At 34.3% G+C, this 25,512-nt stretch overlaps 1 protein-coding gene across 2 annotated transcripts in view; it reads left to right on the top strand.

The window, feature by feature from the left end:
* The window catches only part of eIF2Bbeta (eukaryotic translation initiation factor 2B subunit beta), a 280,714-nt gene that overhangs the window by 25,784 nt on the left and 229,418 nt on the right, over nucleotides 1-25,512 (top strand). The gene's annotated exons all lie outside the window — the stretch shown is intronic.

Below are 25,512 nucleotides of genomic sequence, written 5' to 3'. Positions count from 1 at the left end.
ATTAAATTTATTCAAAATGCAACATGTTTCATCGGATTGTCTGACTTCTTCAGGCGTTGGAACATAGAAAGCAAGTAAACACTATAAGAAACATCGTATCACTATAAAACGACTGTTATAAAATTAGTTAGCTTTGAACTGTAGCTACAGTCCGTGTTGAAGTTCTATTTAAGTAGCTGTGTGCGTCTGATTTCATGCGCGTGCCAATATCGGATAGCAGAGCTCAAAGAATCTGGTAGATTATAGCTGAGGTTATTATTTATGTGATGAGGGTCCATAACAATTTCCTTAGACTCGACTATGCGTCGCTCCACCTCGTCATGGCATATATGAAGGTTTGAGGTTGTTGTCCAGTTTATCTCATGTTGACAGCCTTCATCATTTGTGTTTACTGAAAACAGTACATGGCTTGGCAGGGCACTTGCTCTAGTTCTTTTGTAGGCAATGTCTCTCTGATGTTCTTCTTGACGTAGGAGGATGAATTTTTCAGTTTGGCCATAGTATTGCTTCCCGCAGTCACACGTGATTTTGTACACTCCTGGGAATTGTAGATGGTTGTGAGCTTGTTTGTATTTGCTTAAAATCGATCTTAGGTTAGGAAGAGTAGAGAAACAGGTTTTTATGTTGAACTTTCTTAAAATTCTTCTTAGTTTCGTGGAGAGTGAGCTGATATATATTGTAAGGAGATATAACTTTTTGGATTGTCTTGTGTTTCTGAGTTGTTTTGATTGCAGTGGTATAGATGCTTATTAATAGTTTTCGACGAGTAGCCATTACTTGTGAAGGTTCTTTGTAGATGTTGTAGTTCGTTTTTTAGATCTTAATCATCTGACAGTATAGATCTAGCACGATGTGCTAGGGTTGAGATGATACCCACTTTCTGTGCAGGATAGTGATGTGAGGATGCATGCAGATATCGATCTGTGTGTGTAGATTTTCTAAAGATTGATATTTTAATAGAATCAGATGACTTAGTAAGTCTTACGTCCAGGAAGGGAAGAGATCCATTTTCTTCAACCTCCATTGTTAATTTGATATCTTGGTGGAAGTTGTTTAAATGATTTAAAAAAGACCGAAGGTTATCGGTGCCATGGTCCCAGATAAGAAATATGTCATCTACAAATCTTAGCCAAATTTTTGGTTTAAGAGTAGCTGAGGAGATTGTCTTTTGTCCGAAATCTTCAAAAAAGATGTTAGCTAATATAGGAGACAGGGGGCTTCCCATTGCCAATCCTTTGTTTGTAGATTTTCTTCTCATATTGAAAGTAGCCGGAGTGAATGCAATGTGATAGCATGGAAAACATCTTTTTTGAAATTTTGTTTTTTAAAATGTCAAGAACCTCTTGAATTGGTACGTTTGTAAAGAGAGCCACCACGTCAAAGCTCACCATGATATCTGAAGGCTGGAGTTTGAAATTTTTGATTTTCGAGACGAAATCTGTTGAGTTTTTGATATATGAAGAAGAATTTCCTGTAAAACCTTTTAAAGATGAAGCCAGAAACTTAGATAAGCTGTAGGTAGGCAAGTCAATACTATCGACGATTGGTCTCAGTGGGTAGTTTCCCTTGTGTATCTTTGGGAGACCATATAACCTTGGGATGAGTGGATGTAAAGAGCGAGCGGCAAGGCATATGTTTCTTGGAAGTTCTGTGGCTTTTTGTAAGAGGTTGTTTGTTTTGTTATGTATCTCCCTTGTTGGATCTCTCTCAATTTCCAAGTATGTATATAACTCTAATAATGCCAAGATTTTTTCATGGTAATCTGTTTTATTTAGCACTACAGTTGCGCTGCCCTTGTCAGCTTGTATGATAACGATGTCTTTGTTGTTCTTAAGACTTTTTATTGCTAGCCTTTTGCCAAGGGAGATGTTATCAGATGGTGGTCTTGCATTATTAATCGCAAGTATTGCTTCCATGCGAAGTAAACTGACGTCTGCGCCAGGAAGTAGCGATGCAGCTTTCTTCATCTTAGTTAAAACATTTCCTTGGGAATAGTTTTAGGTGCAAGGGGTTGGCTGTTCTTGTGTTCTCTTTAGCAAATTAAACTTTCTGATAAGCTTATGTTTGTTTAAGTTTTGAGATGTTAATGCCCAACGTGTACTTATTTCTTGAACGTGATTCCATGACACACAGTCTAAGGAGGTCGCTAAATGGTTTTCTAAGGGTGATTTTTGAGAAAAGAGAAGAGCTAAATTACATTTGGTATCGTTAATCCTCTCTCCTAAAAGATCTAGTTTTGCTTTTTGGTAGATTCTGTGTGCTTTTTCACTGGTAATGGCTTCTCTGAATTGTAAGAATTTAGGAATAATAGAAGAGAACTTACAACGTTTCAGGAAGATCGGTCTGTTGATAGCGAGTCCAGTACGAGATGTATAAATTTATATACGTCTGGAACTGAGAGGGAATTGGAGGAAGGGAGTTGATATTTTGGGTAAGTGGAGATAATGACAGCCAGCTTGGTATGGTTATGAAGTAGCCCAGAGATTATATTTCTTTCAAGTTCTGACTTTTTTTTTTTCCTTTGGTGCCTAGAATTTAGAGAATAGTAATAGCATTGCTGTAATGTATTTGTTGAGAGAGTAATGGAATAATATTCTTTTCCTTACCTTGCTGAACCTCTAAGGTTCTTTGCTACGAGTACCAACCTCTTCTATTCCTTTCTGTCTTGAGTTCTTTCAGTTAAGATTCGCAATTCAGCTAAGTCTTTTGCATGTTTTCCTTCCAGCACTACTGCAGTTTGCCTTAGGCCACTTTTCATCAGGTCTCATCTTGAATGCTTGTTTAGCCATTCCCTTCATCATCTATTCTTTCCATATGTCCAAGCCATCTCAGTCTGCAAGTTCTGATTTCATCAGATAGAAGTGGAGATCTATAGAGTTCATATAGCTCTTGATTGTCTTCTTCTCAATATATAGTTCTCCATTTATATACTTCTTGATTATGTCTTCTTCTCCATATGTTATCTCTTACAAGAAATAAAATCCACAGAAAAGTCTATGGACTTTTCTGAGGATTTTATTTTCAAAGATCTGCAAAGCTTTTGCATCTTGGTCTGTTATGCTCCAGGTTTCTGCTCTATATAAAACTTTAGCTCTATTTAGCTCTATTTCTGTTTTAACTGCTTGACAGAATTTTGGAAGATAGAGGCATGCACATATTTTGACTTGCATTTCTGTAGTATTTTTATTATCTCAAATAATCAATATTCCAAGATATTTGAAAGAAGCAGCACTTTTAAATTTCAGGTTATCAGTGGTACAGTGATACTTTTTCTCTTGATTGTGATTTCTATGTACTTTTAAATATTCAGTTTTATCCATCATAAAAATTATGGAAACAACTACCATGTTAGAGTGGTTTAATATAAACCAAAATAATAACTTGACGTTTTGACCTTCACATTAAGATCATCATCTGGAGTATACACATATATATATATATATATACAATGAAAAAAGCTGCACTACCACCTATATGGTATGCTAAAGTTACACTGATTTGGTGAACCATTAAAACTATTGGCCTGACCTTGGGGGAAAAAAAAAAAAAGTCATCATCATCATCATCCAGACGATGACCTTAATGAAGGCCGAAACATTGAGTGATTATTTTGGTTTATATTAAACTGAAGTTCTACTGTAACACAGTAGTTGTTTCCATAATTTTTATGATGAATTCTGATCACCGTGTAACCATGATTCAGTATTATCCTGTTTGATTTAATCCTAGTTTTTTAGCAGAAGTTATGAGTTTTCTGAATGCTATTTTAATGTCTTCAGCATTTTCTCCAACTAAGCATATGTCATCTGCAATTACTAATATTACTATTCTGCTTGTATGCCTTGTACAGTTTCTAGAATGCATTTTACCAAAACTAAATAAAAAAATTATGGGCAAAAGGGCATTCTATGATTTATGGGAAGGATCACTACCCAGACCGCTTTTGACCTTTATTGAGGTCTCATCAGTGGGAGCCAGACCCAGAAGTGATACCAAGGTTGAAGTGATGCAGAAGTTATATTTCCATATACAAGTAGCCAAAATGTGTCACACCTTATTACTAAAATACTCTGGATTAGAAATAGATGTTGTAAGTTTTTTCATTTGGTTATGCCGTAAAGATGCCAAGAAATCATATTCTTGGTTTAATCCTTTATCCAAGCGTAAGCCAACAAAGTTTAAGCATGAAGTAACTTCACTAAAGGTTTGTAGTTCTGAATCTAGTGTCATAGATTTTAAGATATTTATCATTTTGTTCATGTCAGTGGAATCAAAAGCTTGTTTGAAGTCAATAAAACTGCTGTATATAGGTAAATTGTGTGTCCAATTCTTTTCAGCCAGGCTATTAGTTAAAGTATGGTCTTTAGTAGACCTTCCAGGTCTGAATCCTGCTTGATCTTCTCCTATTCTCCCATTCATTCAAGTCTGGATTCTATTTTGAATAATGCATATGAAGATTTTATAGCTATGACATAGCAATGTTATGGATCTATAATTTTCACACCTTTGTTTATCTCCCTTTTGAGAATTGATATTATGATGCCTGTTTTCCAGTCATCTGGAATTTCACCAGTATGCAGTACAGCAATACCTCGCATAGTCCGGCTTCGATCAGTCACTATAGTCCGGTTTTAAATCCTAAAAAATTAGTACACAAAATTATTTTTTTATACATAAATGTTAGTTTTTTTTCCCCTTTATACAGTCAAGTCTCTTTTTGTGTGGTTTATTTTTATGCGGTTTTAAAGTTATGTGATATGATATTTCAGTTTTTTCGGGGGTTCCCCATTGTATATGGGGAACCCTAGACTCAGTAAACGCAGCATTATGTTCAACATCTTAATGTGTAAGCTATGTATAGTACGAGTAAGCAGTGGACATTTGTGAACTTTAATCTTGAATATAACTTCTATGTCTATCAGTTTTCAATGTGCAAGTCTACAGTAAAATTGATTTGTGATAATTAAATTTTAATCCCATATAAAAAAAACTACATAATGAGTGCAAAAAGAAAATGTGAAAGTGATTCTGTCACCAAGAAAAGTAAATGGTTCACTTTAGAACAAAAGCTCGATATAATTAAGCTTCATGAAGAAGGTGCATCCTTTGCTAAAATAGGCCGTGAAAAAAGAATGGATGAGTCATCAGTTCGAAAACTTATCAAAAAAAAAACGATCAATACAAATCGCAAGGTATGGCTACAGCTTCTTATTTATCAAAAATAGTGACTAAAACAAGAACACTCGAATGGTACATATGGATTGGCGTAAGTGTGTTAAGGCGGCAAGTATTTATGTTGACTGCTGTACTAGTGTTGCCAGCTTTTTTTTCTTAGAAAGTCTGGGTTGCAACATCGATAATTTATCACAGACAAATGTGATGAAGTGACAAATGCAACATCGTTTTCAAATTGCCCCTCTGTGGGGCATACACCACACGTTGGGAAACACTGACTTAAAACTAGTTCCCCTTATCCTTTCCACTAAAGACAAACTTCCTCCTCTCTCAGTTCAGATGTATAGAGGGCCTGCAACTTGGCCTACTAATGATAGACAGTAATATTAGCTATCATTCACGTGGAAGAAATAAAAAATACATCTGCAATCATGACTATGATCAATCTGTCCTTGCAGACCATGCATTAGTTACAGCTCACAGAATCAATAGGAAAGAGACAGTCATGCTCTATCACAGTAAATTTACAAGAGAAACACTTCATAATACCTGTCACTTCTGAAAAGTAAACAGTGGCAATTTAACTTTGCAGTTTTTGTTGTAGAGACAACAAGGCAAGTTTGTTTAATTTTTGTATGTATATTGTCAATGTTTTTTATGTAACATTTTTACATGTTATTAGTTTTCTGGTTACCCATGATTGTACTACTATCAATTGAAATAAAATGAACACTTTGCCACAATTGTATTAGGTTCATTTGACAGCTGAAAACATAAACATAATCTCTCATATTTCGTTGCATCTTTTTCTCTGCTTGTGACGGTAGACTTTTAAAATTTTACTTTTTATTTATTATATGTGTTTGTAGTAGTATAAACACATGTTATGCACCATTAATTTCCTTGTATAATCCATACATGTGTACGGTATACTCTATAAACCTATTTTTTTCCTTTCAGTTGCTAACCCCATGCATAAAATGAGTAATGCAAGCAAGAAAAAAGTTCGAGAGTATTCAGATGAGTATTTGAGGTTCAGTTTCATACCCACTGCTCAGGATGATTGATCACCATTCTATCTATTGTGCAAACACTGTTTGACCAACGAATCAATGAACAAAGATCGTCTTGAAGGATATTTGTTCATTGATTGGCAAAACATAGTGCTTGTGTAAACTATGATTTGGACCGATTTAAGTCTCTAAGACAAAGTTTGAGAAAAGATCAACAATAGATTCATTGTTCTCTGTATGAACTGCTACCCAAAATCGTACTCTTGAAGCTAGTTATGAAATTTCTCTGCTCATAGCTAAATCAGGAAAAAAATCACACTATAGGGAAGGATTTAATTAAACTAGTGATATCAACTTTTCTCAAAACAATTCTGGAGAAAGATGTCAAAGGAATGCCACTGAGCAATAACACTATTAGCAAAGAATAGATGAGATGGCTAAATATGTGGAACACAACTTGATGAAAAGTTGAGATCAAGGAAATTCTCAATATAGATGGATGAATCAACTGTAAGACACAGTGAGACTGTATTGATGGCCTATGTAAGGTATATTGACAATGGTGAATTTACTGAACAGATGTTCTGTGAAGCATTGAAAACAACCACTACTGCCATTGATATATACAATAAACTCAAAATTTATTTAGATGAAGCTCAAATATCAATGCAAAATATTACATCTTGTGCTATAGATGGTGCTCCTGTTATGATGGGCATGAAACGTGGCAGTTTAAAATTAACGAAGGATGACAATCCTGAAATGTTGCTTGTGCATTGTGTTGTTATTCACAAAGAAAATTTAGTTTCCAAAAAACTTTCACCTGTTCTAAATGAGATGTTGAATTCAGTTATAAAATGTATCAACACTATCAAAGCTAATGCCAAATGTGAGCGTCTCTTCAAACAATTTTGCAAGAATAAAACTACTGACCATGTAAGACTACTCCTTCATAACGAGGTGAGGTGGTTGTCCCAGGGGAATTGCTTGAGAAGATTCATGGGACTATTTGATATTCTTAGTGAGTTTTTGAATGACAAACCTGAAATTGAAACTCTTACAAACAGTTGATGGTCAAGCATTTGTGAGTTATTTGACAAATGTCTTTGAAAAGCTGAATATGTTAAATAAGCACCTGCAAAGAGAAAATAGGACCCTTGTTGATGCAAAGGCTAAGATATTTAGCTTCACTGCATTTCTGCAATTATGTCAAAAGAATGTTTCAGCCAAAAAATGTGACCAATTTTATTGGCTAAATAAGTGTAGGTAACTGATGCTGCTGTATTTGTCATTGTTGATCATTTGAGCAAAATGGCCTGTGATTTAAATGACAGGTATTCTAATTTAAAAGAAATTTATTTTCCATCTTGAATAACTCAGCCAGTGTTAGTGGACTTAACTGTTGTCTTCATGCAGTATCAAGAAGAACTCTCAGAAATGCAAAATGATGAGTCTACTTTATTCAACATAAAAGGAAGAATGGCATGGCTTTGTGATGAGACAAAAACAAAATACCCAAATTCAACTAGTTTTGCACGAAAATTACTGTTGTCCTTCACATCGTCATATTTAGTTGAATGTGGCTATAGTGCTGTAAATGACTTGTTACAGAAAAGAAGAAATCATCTGGATATCACAAACCATGGAGATTTGAGATTAAAATTGATTAAATTAGTACCTCAAATAAAAACTGTTTGCAGCAGGCATCAAGCCCAAGGATCACATTAACTTGGATTTTATTTTCCCGAGTTGAGTTTGATTTATGTTTATAATATACAAAGTGTAATATAAAATTTATATTCATTGAAGAAAGTCAAATTAAAAGCAGTTTTACCCATGTTCCTTTTTTATTTGAAGTACCTATTTATATTATGCTTTTTCAGAACTTGGTTGACTATTATGCTGGGGGGGGGCATCAAAATGAGGTGGGGCACAATCCACAAAAGGTTGGGAACTGCTGTTTTAAGTGGTACTTGAAAGTAGTGCAAAGATTGTATTTCTTTTAAGATTCTGGCTATTTTCTCTGATGTACCTTGGACATAAGGGATGGTAATAGCATTACTAAATTCTTTCTAAAGAGAAGGTTGTGGATTGGGAAAGGAATGATTTGTTTATTTATTTATTTATTTTTGATACTGTGAGAACTGTAGCCATTAGATTAAAAAAAAATGTGTGGTGTATATAATCGAGTTCTGCCGCAAGAGAGGTCTCATTGGAACAAAGGTTATAGGTTCTATTGGTTAGTGTTTTAATGATATCATATTGCTGAGAGGAGGGGTGATGTAAAAGTTTGTGAATGGGGGTGTGCGAATGGATTTCTTGTATATTGGAAAGGATAGGCTACCATTAGGTAGACAGGTGACCAAGGTGTCTAGAAAGGCTAGACTATTATTAGTTTCCTTTTCTATTGTAAATTTGATTCTAGAGTAAAGATTGTTGAGGTCCAGAGAAAAGTGTCTGAGCCATGAGACCAAATAGAAAACACATCATCTACAAGTTTGAGAGGGGCTGAGTCAAGAGCTTGGTTTTCAAGATCTTCTATAAAAAATTGGCAAGGGGTGAGTGGGAGGGGAGATTTATAAATTTTGTTTTTCTAAGAGAAATAACTGGAATGGATAGCAGAGGAAAATAGGTCTATGATATCAATAAGAATTTTTTTTTTTTTTAAAGCAATAAGGTGTCATTTAAGGGAACGTTGCTGAACACTGAGCTGATGTCAAAGTTTGCTAGGATATCATTAACAATTAGATTTTCAATAGAACTTTTAAAATGGGAAGAGTTTTTTATGTATTATTATTTATTTTATATAGAAGAGAAAGACTGTTTTTAGAATCTGCTGCTGCTCTTAAAAATCAGCCTAATTCTAATAAATATCTCATAAAACTTCCCAAAATATGGGAAACCAGTTTACATCCTAGGCCACCAACAGATATCCATAGTGTCCCACCAAGTTAAAACTCTAGTCTTTCATCCACACGTTTCACATAGTTTTGTGCTGTCTTTATGTGTGTTACAAATTTCATATTGCACATCCCTGATGATGTCTCTGTAATTGAGATGACTATTGGAAGAATTAAATACTATTTTTGATCCTTTCCTAGTGATGTTTCACTCTGTTAAACTTTTAACATGAGAATACATCATATTCATAGTAGCCTCTTCAACTCCCTGAACAAAAAAAAAAAAAAAAAAAAAAAAGTATCCTCTTCTGTTTAAAACACTTATTCTTTCCATTACAACTGTTAACAATACAGAAATCCTAAATTTGCCCAACCTCAATACTATTCTTATGCTTAGAATGGCGTAGCAAAAACCTTACTAAAAATGCTTGGTAGTTTTCAAAAGAGGGATGTATGGTTAGTAAATATCTCTCTTTCTTTCCACTCACTTTCTCATAAGTGTCTGTTTCTAGCTAATACAGGATTTTCAGCCATTGCTCCACCAAATTGTTTGCCACCATCATTCCTCTACTTTGCTCTAAACACGTAGAACCATAAGCAGCTGCCTGTTGACATTCATACACAGTTCAGCTTCAAATTACTGAACCGGTTGCTTATCCTACTCTTTCATTCTGTCTAGAGCCTCAGTCAGTTGATAAAGATAATACCCTTTGTTTTTAAAGGCCAGGGTTTGAATTCCATGCACACTAGTGGCCAAAATTGTGGAAACCTTTTGGAAAAAGTGTATTTTTGAAGTTTCATGGCTCATAACACCACTTTTTTTTTTTGGTGTAATACATAAAATTATATATCAATGGAAAGATAATTTAATCAAGAATGTAATACAATAACTTTTATGAAAGATTTTTTTATTAGAACAGCACTTATAAAGAAAAAAAGTGAAACACATAGATATACAAAAGATATAAAAAAATGAAATATACAAAAATTCTCACAATGTGAGTTAACACTTAGTTGGGTAACCTTTAGTGTTAATTATGGCCTTACAACGCCTTCCCATGGAGGTGAACCAAGTTTTTTAGTTCTGCAGCTGTTATAATGTGAAACCAAGATTGAATTATTGCTTCTATTAATTGGGTTTTATTGATGGGTTGCTTCTGACTAACAAGTTTCTTTAGTCAGCTCCATAGATTTTCAATTGGGTTAAGGTCTGGACTATTCCCAGGCCATTCCAGCAGTGGAATATGATTATCTTGAAACCACTTTTTGCACACAGCAGCAGCAACATGACATGGAGCTGAATCCTGTTGAAATATAAATGCTTTATTATCTTGGAAAAGGTCATGTGCGGAAGGCGTCAGTTTGGGCTCAAGTATTTCATTTATGTATTTTTGGGCATTTATATTCCCATTAATCATGCAAATTCTGTCCACACCTTTTGATGTCATACAACCCCAGATCATAACACTAAGTGGGTGTTTCACGGCAGGTGTAATGTAATCAGGATGCAATTCTTCTCCTTACGTATTTTATGCCATCACTACCAAACAGGGAGATTTTGGTCTCCAAATAACAGTCTCATTGTTCCGCTGTCCAGTTAACATAGGTTTTAGCCCAGTTTAATCTTTTCAACCTTTGTTTGAGAGATAAAAATGACTTTTTTCGTGGAATTTAGACCAAATTACTGCAGTCTGCGCCGAACAGTCCTTGCACTCAACTTCGCCTTTTATTGTGCCATTTCATCTTGCATACACCCAGATGATTTTCTTCTGTCACATAGGCACATTCTCTGAATTCTTCTATCATCACTTGCTGTTATGCATCTTTTCCTGCCTTTACCAGTCTGGTTTTGTAGTGACAGTCTCCTTATACCTTTTCAAAAATTTAGAAATGCCACCTTTGGTTAAGTTTCCACCAATTTTTCTTCTAATTTTTTCATAACTGTAGCCTTGTTCACTTAATAGTACTATTTACATCGCTTTCTGGGTGACCAGTCAACTCTTTGCGCCATTTCTTTAATTTTATTATGTTTTACAAGCTCACTAAATGAAAGAACACACAAAAAAAAAACAACTTGATAGCAATCACATAACACACTGACAAATGTCCTCCTCTCAGCTCCAATACATGACATCAATAGCTGAATCCTACTGTGACTTTATTGGCTCATTGGCTACATTCAAATGATGGAAAGCTACTTCATATCAACCTAAGCAAGTTGTGCTTCTTTTTTCTGGTTATTTGGCTATAACTTTTCATAGAATACAGATAATTGAACAAACTTTGTTGCATTACATTCTTAATTAAATTATCTTTCCATGATATGTGATTTTATGATATTACACCAAAAAAAAAGTGTGTTATGAGCCATCAACCTCAAAAATACACTTTTTCCAAAAGATTTCCACAATTTTGGCCACTAGTGTAGGACACAAAAAACCTCTATGAAGGCCTTTTTTAACTCAAAATGAGTTAGCTGTTCTTAAGAGGGTGGTCTGAAATGTTCTCGGCTTCGACCATAGGCCAGATGGTGACACTATAGGCAAGATTTTTTTTCTATGTCAGTACATCTGTCATAAGCATCCATGTGAAATTGCAAGCCATGCTATCAAGTAGTTTGTTTTATACAGCTGTCTGAAGCAAAAGTGTGGTTGTCTGTATTCCTTGAATGGATAAAATTTAGTATTGTGCAGTTATAAAATTCTTTGTAAAAGAAGGTTTAACACCAAGAAATTCATTCGAAGTTCATAAACGTTTATGGGCACTCTTCTCCTTGATTTTCAACAATTAAGAAACTGGGCTGCGAGTTCAAATATGGCCGTACTAGCTTTTAAGATGATCTACATGAAGGACGTCCAAAAACTGTAACAACACCAGAAATCATTGATCAAGTGCACGATATGATAGTGAATGACCGTCGAGTCAAAGTGTGTGAAATTGCTGAGACTATAGGCATTTCAAAAGAACATGTCGGATATATTTTGCATAAAGAATTGCATATGAAAAAGCTTTGCACAAGATGGGTGCCATGCTTGCTCACAGCAGATCATAAACACACTCGCATGAGATTCTCTGAACAGTGCTTGGAATGTTTTAACAAGAATGAAACTGATTTTGTGCATCAATTTATTACTATGGGTGAGACATGGATTCACTATTACACACCAGAATCCAAACAGTTGTCAAAACACTGGACAGAAGCCAATTTTTCAGTACCAAAGAAGACATCAGCAGGAAAGGTCATGGCATAGGTGTTTTGGGATGGTAAAGGTGTTTATTAATTATCATGAAAAGGGTCAAGCAGTAACTGGGGAATATTATTCCGATCTTTTAACCAGACTAGATGAAAAATTTTGTGAAAAAAGACCCGGTTTGCAGAAGAAAAAAATCATCTTTCATCAGGACGATGCACCTACCTTATTTTGAAAATGGGAAAATTAAGGGATCTGCACTGTGAATATGTGGAACATCCATGCTATTCCCCAGATTTGGCTCCCTCTGACTTCTATCTGTTCCCAAAACTAAAACTCTTCCTTGCTGGTCATGGTTTTCTTCAAATCAAGAGGTGATTGCAACTGTAGAGGGGTATTTTGCAGATCTTACTGAGAACCACTACAGGGATGGGTAATGACGCTGGAGCATCGCTGGAATAAATATATTAGTCTTAAGGAAGATTATATTGAAAAATAAAAATAATTTTGAAATTATACATTTGTTTTTTCATTGTTAGGCCGAGAACTTTACAGACCACCCTCATATATGGGGGTAGCAGGGCTTTTCCTGGAAACTTGGAAATATTCATCCTTCAAAAGGGCAAACCAGCCAGAATACTTGGAATTAACAAATGTAATATGCTGATCTCATAGCATTAATTACTTTGGCCATAATTCATAACAAACACAATTCTTTGCAGTTCTTTTACAATTCTTTGCCTTCTTTGAATAGTTTCTTTCACTATGGTTATGATCTTCAGCTGTTCAAGAAATATATCAACTGGTTTCCTTTTTTTTTCATAAACCACTTGCTCACAAATTACATTGTTATATTACAGCTTTTGCCATTTTGTGCATGGAAATTGATATATAACAGAATAAAAAAAAAAAGAAAGAAAAAGTATTGTAAATGCATTTATTCAGATATTATGAAAGGACTCTTTAAGAAATAAAAATGATAATGAATTTCTTCTACATCTGAACTATGAAAAAACATTAATGAGGCTTTTGTCATCATTAAAGGAGAACTTAAGACCAATTTTTTGATCTTATAAATATTGAATTTTTTTTTTTTTTTTTTTTTAGATCTTTATATATAGGATTTCCACTGAAATTAGACATTAAATTAAATATGTTCACCCACCAAAACATTGACCATCTACCTATGTTGGAACTTCTTTGGCTGGGATAACTGCTTGCAGCTGTCTCAGTATTGACTCCACCAGATCACAGACACTCTTGAAGTATTCTGGAACAGCTAGACAGACTTATGTCCCATAGGTCAGCAATTAGCAAAGTATTGACTGCAGATGCTGTGTTTCACAAGATCCACACAAATGTTTGATGGGATTCAAATCATGAGAATGAGGTGGTCAGGGAAACAAAATAGACTACTTGGATATACTCTTTGAACCATGCTTGCACAACACAGGCCTTGTGTGACAGGGACATTGTCTTGCTGGAAGAGTCCCAGTCTGATAGGTCATATTGTTGTCATATAGGGCAATATCTTGTTCAAAACATTCCCTAGATCAGAATTAGCAGTCAAGGTGTGTTTGCTGGAGATGAGAGGACCCAGTGATGTCCATAAGAACAATCCCTATACTAGGATATGAGAGACAGTCATGACTGTTTCTCTATTGCCAAGGGAGAGCTCATCCTCATAACTGCCAAGCAATAATGTTCCCCCATTTTAATTATTATTTTTTATTTTTTAATACAATGACATCATTTCATTATGTGATTAAAGTTAATTTTATTTCAAATCACTTAATTTTAAATCATGAGAATGAGAATTATAAACACCATAATAAATTTAGTTTAATCCTTTATCCAAGTGTGAGCAAACAAAGTTTGCACCTGAAAATATCTTCAGGACTGAGGCAAGGTGGTTCTGTTTGCAACTCGTAGCAAAAGTGGGTCAAGCTCTCATCACTCCTTGTCTCGATATCTCCTACCATGCAAAGCACATCTCCTTACGGACATGCATTAAGGGAAGGGCCACTACCCAGACCGATTTCGACCTTTATTGAGGTCTCATCAGTGGGAGGCAGACCCAGAAGTGGTGATACTTAGGCAGAAGCAATGGAGAGGTCATATCTACTTATATGAGTTGCCAACTGGTGTACTACCTTATTATTAAATTACTCTGAATTTAGAGAAAGATGTTGGAAGTTTATTTTACACTTGGTTAGACTATAAAAAATTTAGTTTAATCCTTTATTCTGCCTTAGTATCACCACTTCTGGGTCTGCCTCCCACTGATGAGACTTCAATAAAGGTCGAAACCGGTCTGGGTTGTGGCCCTTCCCTTAATGCATAGCATTATACATGTCCATAAGGAGATGTGCTTTGCATGGTGGGAGATACTGAGACAAGGAGTGATGAGAGCTTGGTCCACCTTTGCTACCAGTTGCCAACAGAGACACCACCTTGCCTCAGTCCTGAAGATATTTTCAGGCGCAAACTTTGTTTGCACACACTTGGATAAGGGATTAAACTAAATTTATTATAGTCTAACCAAGTGCAAAATAAACTTCCAAAAAAATTATAAACACCCACTAGGTGGCATCTGGCACATGGCTCAACTCTGTAAATAGAATTAACATTCTTCGTTGTACCTTCGCCTTGTGATCATGCTGATGAACCGATGATGATCAGTTACTTTCTTGTTGAAATATTTGCAGTAATAAAATTACTATACTCTTGTGAATATGTGTGCATAATAATCAAAAATTAATGTATTTAAATACAGAATCAAAGAGAATGAATGGCTATTATGTTGTGTTTTATGGTCTGTCCTTGACCAGCTGTTTCATTTGTATATCTATCCATAATTTTATCCAAATTATGAATGGTTTGATTGTGGATCTAGTTTTTGCTGATAATGCAAAAAGAGTGATATGGAATGACTGAGAAGTTTCCTTTCAGAAAAGACTTTAATAGTTTATTCTTTCCCTCCCACCCCACATTTCCCTGACCTTTGATAAAATCCATCTGTCAGACAGGATCAAATCTGGGCTGACATTTACCTCTGTGCTTCCTTGGAATAGAGGTAAATTCGTTTGTGGAAATTATGCTCCAGGAGATTGTGTTCGGTAAGTTGAAAATCATGGGACAACTTGCAAAAGTAGTAAAACACAACAAAAAGAATAACTGCAGTGTTGAGGAGGATACTAACAGGTAAGCTTAAGGTATCTCTTCAGTGAGTTCTTTATATGACCATATTTAAATTAATGTGTTCAGATGTGGTTATCTGAATTTCCAGATTATGAAGTGGTGGAAAGAGTTTGCAGAGTTAGGTGATCAAGTTACTAGCAGAACTGTAGAATGTCAATTCTGTGGCTTGTGAAGTTTTGTAGAAAGGTTAAAAAAATACAGTAATAGAGACAGATAAGTTAATAAAGAAATTCTGTAGAACAGAAGAGATTTTTTAGTTAAGTATAGGAGGAGAGAGGTAATCGTGACTGGTTAGTAATTGTGTGAGGACTAGATTTTCATTGTAGGGAGTGAATTGGTTTGCCAGGAGTAGTGGTAATTTCATTATCAGTGAGTGAATTCAAAAAGATATGATAGAATTTTTTTTTTTACTCCCCCTCCCCCTTTTTGTGTTTGCTTCACACATGAAAGGTTGCAAAACCTATAGCTTATCAGTGTGTGTGTGTGTGTGTGTGTGTGTGTGTGTGTGTGTGTGTGTGTGTGTGTGTGTGTGTGTGTGTGTGTGATTAAGTTGCAGTTAATATGGCTGTAATAGACCTTTCATGATGAAGTCTAGGGTTCCTTGGAGGTACCCAAATAATATTAATATCAGATTAAATAAATCATGATTGTTGATTTTTGTCTAGCATATTCATGCTGGATAGGGACAAATCATCTTGTAATGTACTTGATCTTTTTCTTGTCCTTCCTGTGTGCATATTGGGCAGGTATGCCACAAATTGTGGCATATGCTTCAATTCAAACTGCACATGGACGGAGTGAAGGAATGTATTTGTTGTTTCAGGATATATTAAAAACCATTAAGGTGAATCCTATATTTGGTTAGTAAAAGTTGTAAATATGGGAATGGACATTAATGAGATAAACCAGAGAGAATGATTGGCAGATAGGGAGAAAAAGAATAGGTGCAAATAGAAATACTTTCATCAGCAAATTAATTACTAATAATTTACAGTTGTCATATTATGTGTATGTCCAATAAATTGCTATGGGACAGAATGAATTATATTGTCATCCTATAATCTGTAGATATGCATTTATGATGAGGTGTCTAATCTTCCTCTATTTGGTGAGAGTGACCATGAAGTAATAATCTGGTAATAATAAATAGTAAAGGCTTGGTTTGTGGAAATTATATAATATTGGAAATCCAGTTACATGAGAACTTTTATAAAGAAGGGATATATGCAGAACTACAAGGCCAGTGATTATGAAAAACTTGGGAGATAACTGAGAGCTACAGCATGCTGCTTAGACACTGATCTAGACATATTAACAGCAGCATTGTATTCTTGCTCCTTCCCCAAGTTGTCCAATTACAGTAGCCCTGTAATTGGACAACTTGTGCTTTGGCTAATAACCAATTCACAAGTATTCTAATTACTTTCAAGTCTCAAAGAAAGAATTCAAGGACCACTCAAAATGGAAAAGATCCTAAATAGCTAAAGGTACTCTGATTTAAAAAAAATTATTACTAATTTTGCTATCTGGAATGTAAGAAGTAGATCTTGCAAAGAAAACCAAATAGATGAAATTCTATATCAAAAGAAAATCAGAATAGCAGAATTGACTGAAACAAAGAAGAAAAATCAGGGAACCAAAGAAATCCATAACTACTTACATATCTACAGTGGAGTACTAGAGAGCAAGAGCAGGAGTATCAATCATGATTCACAAATCCTTTAAAGACAATAACAATAACTATCAATACTGGAACAAAAGAATATTACAACTTAGATTGAAACTTAATTGCAAATATCTCGCAGTTCTTGGATTATACACTCTGGAGGAGGGGAAAGAAGAAGAAAGTTCAGACTTCTGTGACCAACTTCAAAATGTAACAGAAAAAATAAAAAGGACATGTTATTATTACTGCTGGGTGATTTGAATGCTCGCATAGGCAATATGAAAATGCAAAATCATGTCATAACTTTTGGAAAATTAGTAAAAAATAGAAACAGCCAAAGATTAATTTACTTCTCTATCTACAATAATCTAAGAGTAATGAATACATTATTCAAACATAAAGATGTTCATAAATTCACATGATCAGCAAGAGGAACAAAATCTATTATAGATTATACTATAGCAAATAATAAAATAGGTAGATTTATTCTTGATGTTAGTCTTCCTAGGTTTTGAAATGAATCTGATTATTATCTATGTGTGACATCAATACAGTTCCTCCAAAGATGGATAAAACACTAATATCCATTAGACAACTAAGACTTTAGGTTCAAAGTCAGCTCATTATCTGACTCTGATAAAAGAAAAGTATATCAGCAAAAATTAAATGAAAAATTCCAGCAACTACCCTTAAATGAATCTGTTAATGAAGAGTGGAATTATTTCTGCAATATTTTAGGAGATTTAGCCCAAGAAATCTTGGTAACAACAAAACAGTGGAAAAGAAAAAAAAGGTCTTTGTAACTGGGACCCAGAAATCAGGAAAATCATAGATGAAAAAAAGGAAGGCTTATAAAAAATGGTTGAGCTCAAACAAAATAGATGAAATGGAATATAAACACAAAAGAGCAATAGCAAAAAGAGAAACACTAGAGTTCAATGAAACAATTTTGTTACCAATTTAGAAAACAATATGGATAAAACTTAAACATATAAATTTATAAGACACATGAATAAATAGCCTTAGAGAATTGATCAAGAACAATTTCATACCTTTGGAGAACTGGCTTAAATACTATAAAGAATTATTGACAATTGATGACAACCCACTCTTAGAACCATTATCTTGCAAATAATTCAACAGACTTCTTTACTTCATGAAAAAGATCCTAAATGGCCAATTACCACCATAAAACTGGCAAAATGCTATTATCATCCCCATCTTCAAATAAAGGCAAAATTAATGAATGTCAAAACTATAGAGGCATTAACCTTTTAAATATTGGATATAAAATATATTCAAGTTACTTAAAGACTAAAATATTATGAAAATATTTTTGGAGAGGAACAAAACAGTTTCCATAAAGGCTGATCCTGCACTGACATATTTTCGCTCAAGCTTCTAATGGATAGAAAAAAGAAGAGAATTCAATTTAGAGATCCATATGTTATTCATAGATTATAAAAAGGTTTTGATAAAGTCAATCCTAATAAGCTACTGGAAATTTTAAGAGATGACAACATTCTTAACCAGTTAACCATTCTTAAACAATTTTCAATGTGTGTGTGTGTGTGTAACAATAACCAAATTAAAATAAAAATACCCATACAAAAATCTGAATCACAGAACCTAAATGCAGGTGTCCAACAAGGATGTAGTCTACAGCCACTCCTCTTTAATATTTATATTAATAATATTATAAGAGAATGGAGGGAAATAACCAATTTTGACATTCAGGTAAGTGATTGCACTAATATTGATACAGTTTTATTTGTCGATGATCATGTTCTAATTGAAGATAATGAAGATTCACTACAGTGAGCAGCCTTTTCATTAAACAAAATAGCAAAAATATACAATATGGAAATCTCCACTTCCAAAACCAAAGTCATGGCATTTAAAGGCTGTGACCCAATTAGAAGCAACATTTTCATCAACAGGTTAATACATTTAAATATCTAGGCTACCATTTATATTATGAAAGAGAGAGAAAGGAATGCAGTATAAAACAACCATTTACATAGGAATAACAAAGATTATTAATCAGATATTCGTTTCAGATTTAATAAGCAAGAAAACGAGAATAAGAATCCATAATATTCCTAACATATGGTTCAGAAGCCCGGATCAAGCAGATAATAAAAGACTGATAATCTCTGAAATGAGATTCATGTGCAAAACAGTGGGATACAATAGACTTGACTTCAAAAGAAATAGCAATATCTTAAAGAAACTTGAGGTAATACCTGTCTTAGACTACATAGATCTTTATATATATATATATATAGAGAGAGAGAGAGAGGTGGAGACAACATACAGAAAGAACGAGTGACCATAATAGGCCACTAGGCTTATTACTGGAAAGAAGAAAATGATTGAAGGTATTCCAAAGATCTAAAGGCTAATTGAAGAATACTTTGACAAGCAGGTTATTGTTCCTTTTATCAAGCCTTGATAAGACCCCATCTTGACTACTGTGTGCAGATCTGAGCACCAGGGTTTCTTGGTGATAAGGAGGAGGTAGAGAGGATCCAGAGGCGAGTGACCAGGATGGTAGCTGGTCTATGGAATGAACCTTACGAGAACAGGTCAAAAGTCTGTAAGTTACAGAAATTGGTTGATAGAGAAAAGGGTGATATGATTGAGACATTCATATTACTGAGGGGGTTTTTACAAGATTAATTCAGAGGAAATTTTTCAGAACAAGTCTGGTGGTGGTGGGAGAACTAGGAGTCATCCACAGAAACTGAGCAAGAGTGTAGTTAGCATGGGTGTTAGAACTAGGTTTTTTACTCGGAGAGTGGAATAAGCTGCCAGAGTCTGTTGTGGGTTCCATGACTGTGAATGAGTTCAAAGCAAAGTATGATAGATACTGTGCAAATGCTAAATAATAATAAATAAGGTAGGAGTAAAATGGATGAATGAAGGGACTGAGTATGAAATCTGGAAGAAGGCACTGTGGAAGCACCACAAGATGAATATCGGTAATAATTACTTGTGTAAAGAGTACAAAGAGTAGGACAGGAAGGTAACTCAGTAAAGACAGCAAAAGTGCAGTGTGAGGAAGAATTATCCAATCAAGCCAAGAAACTTCATATAAAGTTTTTTTTTTAATATGTGGCAAGTAGAAGAAAGAATGAATGGGAGGACAATGTTAGTAGATGACACTGGTCGATTGTAACTACTGTAGTGGATATAGTTGAGATATTCAATGAGCAGTTTATCAGGCTATTTCTTCATCATGAATGTGATAAAGAGCTTGATGTAGAGGGTATGGTGGTGGTGGAGGAGAGACTGATAGTGAGTGAGCAGAAGATATATACAGAATTAAGTAAACTTTATAGTAGAACATAGCAATTTCAGTAGAACCTGATAATATATCATTGTGTGTCTTGAAAAAATGCACTAGGGAATTAACAGTACACTTCGCACATATAATTAACATGAATCTTGCAACAGGCAAATCCCAAAGGAGTGGAAAGAGGGTAAAATTATTTCACTTTACAAAGAGTGGGATAAGACTGAGGCTACAAATTATAGGCATAAATGGAAGTACAGATTGTTGTTAAGGTGCTAGAGAGGTGGGTGAGGACTAGGATTCAGATTGGGTTGATAATAGTAGTATTCTCTGTGATGGTCAACATGGGTTTTTTGGGGGGAAGATATGTTTCAGCAATCTTCTTATGTACTACAACCAGCTGACAGATTCACTGGATTCTTATTTACTGTCCTCTTCCTTTGGTTGAGTTTTCCATGTTTCCACAACAACCTTCAGATGTCTCGGTTTCTTGCGTGGCTGGTGAGCTGTCTATATGTTTGTAATCCAGAGTTGACCTTTATTATTCTTATCCATTTAGTTCTTTGTCTTTCTTTTTTCTTTTATTCTTGCATACAGAATAAAGTTGGGTAGTCTTTTTGATGGCATTCTCTCGACCTGTCCATGCCACTGAAGTGTCTTCTTTTGATCATTTTGAATCAGTGAGTTTTGTTTTATTTATTTTTCTGAGACATTTCATCTCAAAAGCCTCCAGTTTTTGTATTTCTATCTTCTTGAGTGTCCAAGTTTCTGAAGCATATAGCACAGTGGGTATTATAATTGCATTATATAATTTTATTTTTAGATGTTTGGAGATGTTATTATTTTTCCAGATTTTATCTAGCTTATTAAATGATGACCATACAGTCAATCTATGTTTAATAGTGATCATGGTATCATCTAGGTGTTCTGTTATTATTCCTAAATAGTTGAAATGTTTTACTGTTCAATTGTTGATCCATTCAAGGAAGTTTATTTCTTTATTTTTTCCAATTATCGAGATTTTTGTTTTGTCTATATTTATGGTCATGCTGTATTCTTTAGCCATATTATTTAGTTTGGTTATTAGGTTCACCATTTTTTCTTTTATGTTTGCTATCAATATAATGTCATCTGCATATTTTATGTTATTAAGGTTATAAACATTTAGGTTGACCCCTTTTTCTCCTTCCAAGGCTTGTTTAACCATATCCTCTAGGTCAGCGTTTCCCTAACTTTTCCTACAATGGAACATTTCACAAATCATGAAATTTTCACCTTGTTTATTTTGTAATGTATTAATTAATTATTAATTATTAATAATTAATTAAACATCAATTAAACATAAACATCATTAAATTAATTTGTGCTGATTTTCATTGACATATCCCATTATGATCACCAAAAATTTATAATATTATTATAAGTACTTATGAGTGAATGCAGACTTTTTCTCCTGTGTGCTGGTAGTTTTCCCCTCCTTTTGTACATCCTGGAGATCGTTTTGTAGGCTGGTGGGGTATGACTCACTATCTGTTGCATCACAAACACCTTCAATAAGAGATTTCTAAATACCAAAATTAAACAAAGCCCCTTGTCTCTTATTCATGTTAAAATTTAAATCTGCAGGCCTATTACTTTTAAAAAATCACGGCACTACGGTTTCAGAACTTTCACCCTACAATACAAACTTGCGAAGAAAGTATTCAGTATTACTAAATTTGAGAACCAGATACAAACTATTTGATCTTCAATTTTAGTGGAAAAATTCTCTTTATACTTCCTTGCTGATTGGTCACTAATATTTGCAACACTGATGTTATTTCTTTCAGTTTTGAGAACAGAGGATATGCCGCTCACTGTTGTAATCAGCTTGCAGGCAATTTTTATGATCGGTCACAAACAGCGGTATTCTCTTTCCTGATTGTTGAAAGATTTCGATTTGCGAAAATTAATGATAATTCATGAATATTTCCATGTTTAGAAATATGCTGCTTGGTCACTGACATTTGCTACACAGATGTCATTTCCTTCAGTTTTGAGAACAGAGGATATGCTGCCCATTGTTATAATCCGCTTGCAGGCAATTTCTATGACCAGTCATAAATAGTGGTATTTTCTTTCCCAAATGTTAAAACGTTTCGATGTGTGAAAATTAACGATACACAAATGTTATTAGGCTTTCTGGGTCTGAGCTTTTCGACATATTCACGAATATTATTCTCCTCAGAACACTTCCACTATAAAATATTTATTCATGAAAAATGCTTAGAAAACTAAAATGACAAATTCCAAGAGAACTTCTCGCAGAACATGGTTTGGGAAACCCTGCTCTAGGTAGATGTTAAAAAGGTATGGGGAGATGGGACATCCTTGCGCTATTCCTTTATGGACATTTATTTTATCTAATTAAAAGAAACACAAGTATTAACCACAGTGAAAATTATTTAATTGTAAATATTTCATCCTAAGTATCTTAGGACATCATCAGTACAGTAGTTTAAAACAATAGTAGGAATAACATACAGTTAGGGTGCATGATTACAATAGAATCTCATTAAGCGTGCATGACGTGTTACAGAAGTAAAAAAATAAAATTAATTAATTTTTAAAAAAAAAAATAATAATAATAATTATTATTATTTAACACAATTTTGTGTGACAATTTCCCATACTTTAAGAATAGTAAGAATGTCGTTGCGGTTTAAGTTTGGTCTGTGTAGTAGGGTTTCAGAACTTTCTTTGTATAAATGTTCATGTTTATATAAAGATCTATGTAAAAGTTTAGACTTTTCCCAATGGATCCTATGGTTTGGATTTTCAATTCCATGTTGAGAGAGGCCAGATTTCTGCGGTTTAAAAAGACGAATGTGGTCTTGATGTTCCGAGATGCGTTTCTGAACAGACCTACCTGTCTGTCCAAAGTGAGACAATTTGCATGAGCATGGAATCTCATATACGCCAAGCAACATCAAAGATGAGAGTTTCTCCTTAGGAGAAGGTAAAAAGTTGTAAATTTGGTTGATAGATTTGTAAGTAGTGGCAAAATTGTATTCATAATTTTAGAAAGACGTTCGGAGATGCCTTTGACGTAAGGTATGGGAATCCTATGGACTTCTTCCTGTGTGATTTGATGTGTGGAGTAGTGACTGATGATTTTTTGAGTTGTTTTAGGATTATATCCATTTAGAATGGCTGTATTTTTGATTACTTCTAATTCCTGGTGATTTAATAATGCCAGATTTCTGAAATGGATGATGAGCAGAAAAATTGTGAATGTAGCGACCTGATAATATAGGCTTGCAAAAGATAGACGTGGCGATGGAACTGTCTTCTTTTCTTTGGATGTGTAAACCCAAAAAGGAGATACCCTGTGGAGATTCTTTTTCTAACATAAAGTTGACGTGATGATGAAGAAGGTTAATTTTATCTAGAAACGTAATTCATGTTTGGGATGATCCCAGACTGCAAATACGTCGTCGACATATCTTAACCGAATTTTTGGTTTGGGTTCAAAAGTGAATATTTTTTCCTCAAGGTGTTCTAGAAACAAGTTTGCTAGGTTTGGTGATAAAGAAAATCCCATTGCTGTTCCTTCTTCTTGCTTGTAAGCTTGACCTTTCCAGGTGAAGTAACCTGATGCAATAACAAACTTGAACAATTCAACTATATCAGATGGAAATTTTTGAGTTAGTAATTCTATTGTTTCTTTATGGGGAATGTTTGTGAAGAGGGAGACAATGTCGAAGCTGATTAACAAGTCAGTTTTTGATAGTTGAATGTCTTTAATTTTTGTGTGAAACTCAGTAGAATTTTTGATTGAAGAGACTGAGTGGCCTATGTGAGGGTGAAGAAGGTTAGATAAGAATCTTGATAACTTGTAAGTTGGGCTGCTGATACAGTCTACGACAGGTCTAAGTGGAACATTAGTTTTGTGTAGCTTAGGTAAGCCATAAATTCTAGGAAGTCTTGCATGGTATGTCTTAAGTTTGTTGATTGTTTCTTCATCTAAGGAGGAAGTTTCATTAAGTAGCTTATTTAATTTTCCGAGTTGACGTTTAGTAGAATCAGAATCCAATTTGGCGTAAGTATTACCATCTCGAAGAAGTAAATTAATTTTTCATATCAGTCATATGAGTTTGTATCAAGAACCACACTGGTATTTCCTTTATCAGCTCTGGTAATGATTATGTTTTTATTACGTTTTAAGGAAATAATAGCTTTCAATTCTGATGCTGGGATATTTAATTCTGAAGGTTTGGCATTGTAGATCACTTTATCTACTTCAAATCAAAGTCTGTTGGCTTCAATACTGGAGAGATGGTTGACGTTTCGTTCTATATTATGTATGAAGTCTAAATATGGGAAACATTTTGGTGAAATCGCAAATTTATGGCCTTTTGCTAGAACATTTAATTCATCTTTTGTTAGTGGACGGTTAGATAAATTGACTACCCATTTTTCCATTGGTAATTTGTTAGTGATCTTTTTTGATTGATTTAAAAGATTAAGGTATTTATTATGTTGAGCACTATTGCTTTTATCAAAAGCTTTTTTTTCCGGAATTCTTTGAGATAGTTATAATTAATTGTAGCAATTCTTGATTTAACGTATTTCACAAGTCTGTTTCTAGTTCTGTAATATTTAAATTGTTTGTTGCTAATTCATGCTTAAAAACTCGTAACTGATTGAGTAGTAAGGAATGACTTGCTTTTTGATAGATTTTATGGGCACCTGGAGATTTGATGGCTTCCTTCAGTTTTGTGAATGTTGAAATGAGATTATCACGTCTGCACTTTTTTAAAAAAAGTGCAGACGCGATTATTTGTCTTACTTTGGACAGACAGATCTGTTTAGAAACGCATCTTGGAACATCAAGACCACATTAGTCTTTTTAAACCGCAGAAATCTGGCTTCTCTCAACACTGATTTGAAAATCCAAACCATATGATCCATTTGGAAAAGTCTAAACTTCTACATAGATCTTTATATAAAGATGAACATTTATACAAAGAAAGTTCTGAAGCCCTACTACACAGACCAAATTTAAACCGCAACGACGTTCTTACTG

The sequence above is a fragment of the Typopeltis vanoorti genome, chromosome 8, assembly GCF_054136105.1.
Source record: "Typopeltis vanoorti isolate ZY-2024b chromosome 8, IOZ_Tvanoo_1.0, whole genome shotgun sequence".
NCBI classification, from domain to species: domain Eukaryota; kingdom Metazoa; phylum Arthropoda; class Arachnida; order Uropygi; family Thelyphonidae; genus Typopeltis; species Typopeltis vanoorti.
The sequence above is the reverse complement of the archived record's forward strand: the minus strand, read 5'-3'. Positions and strand labels throughout refer to the sequence as shown.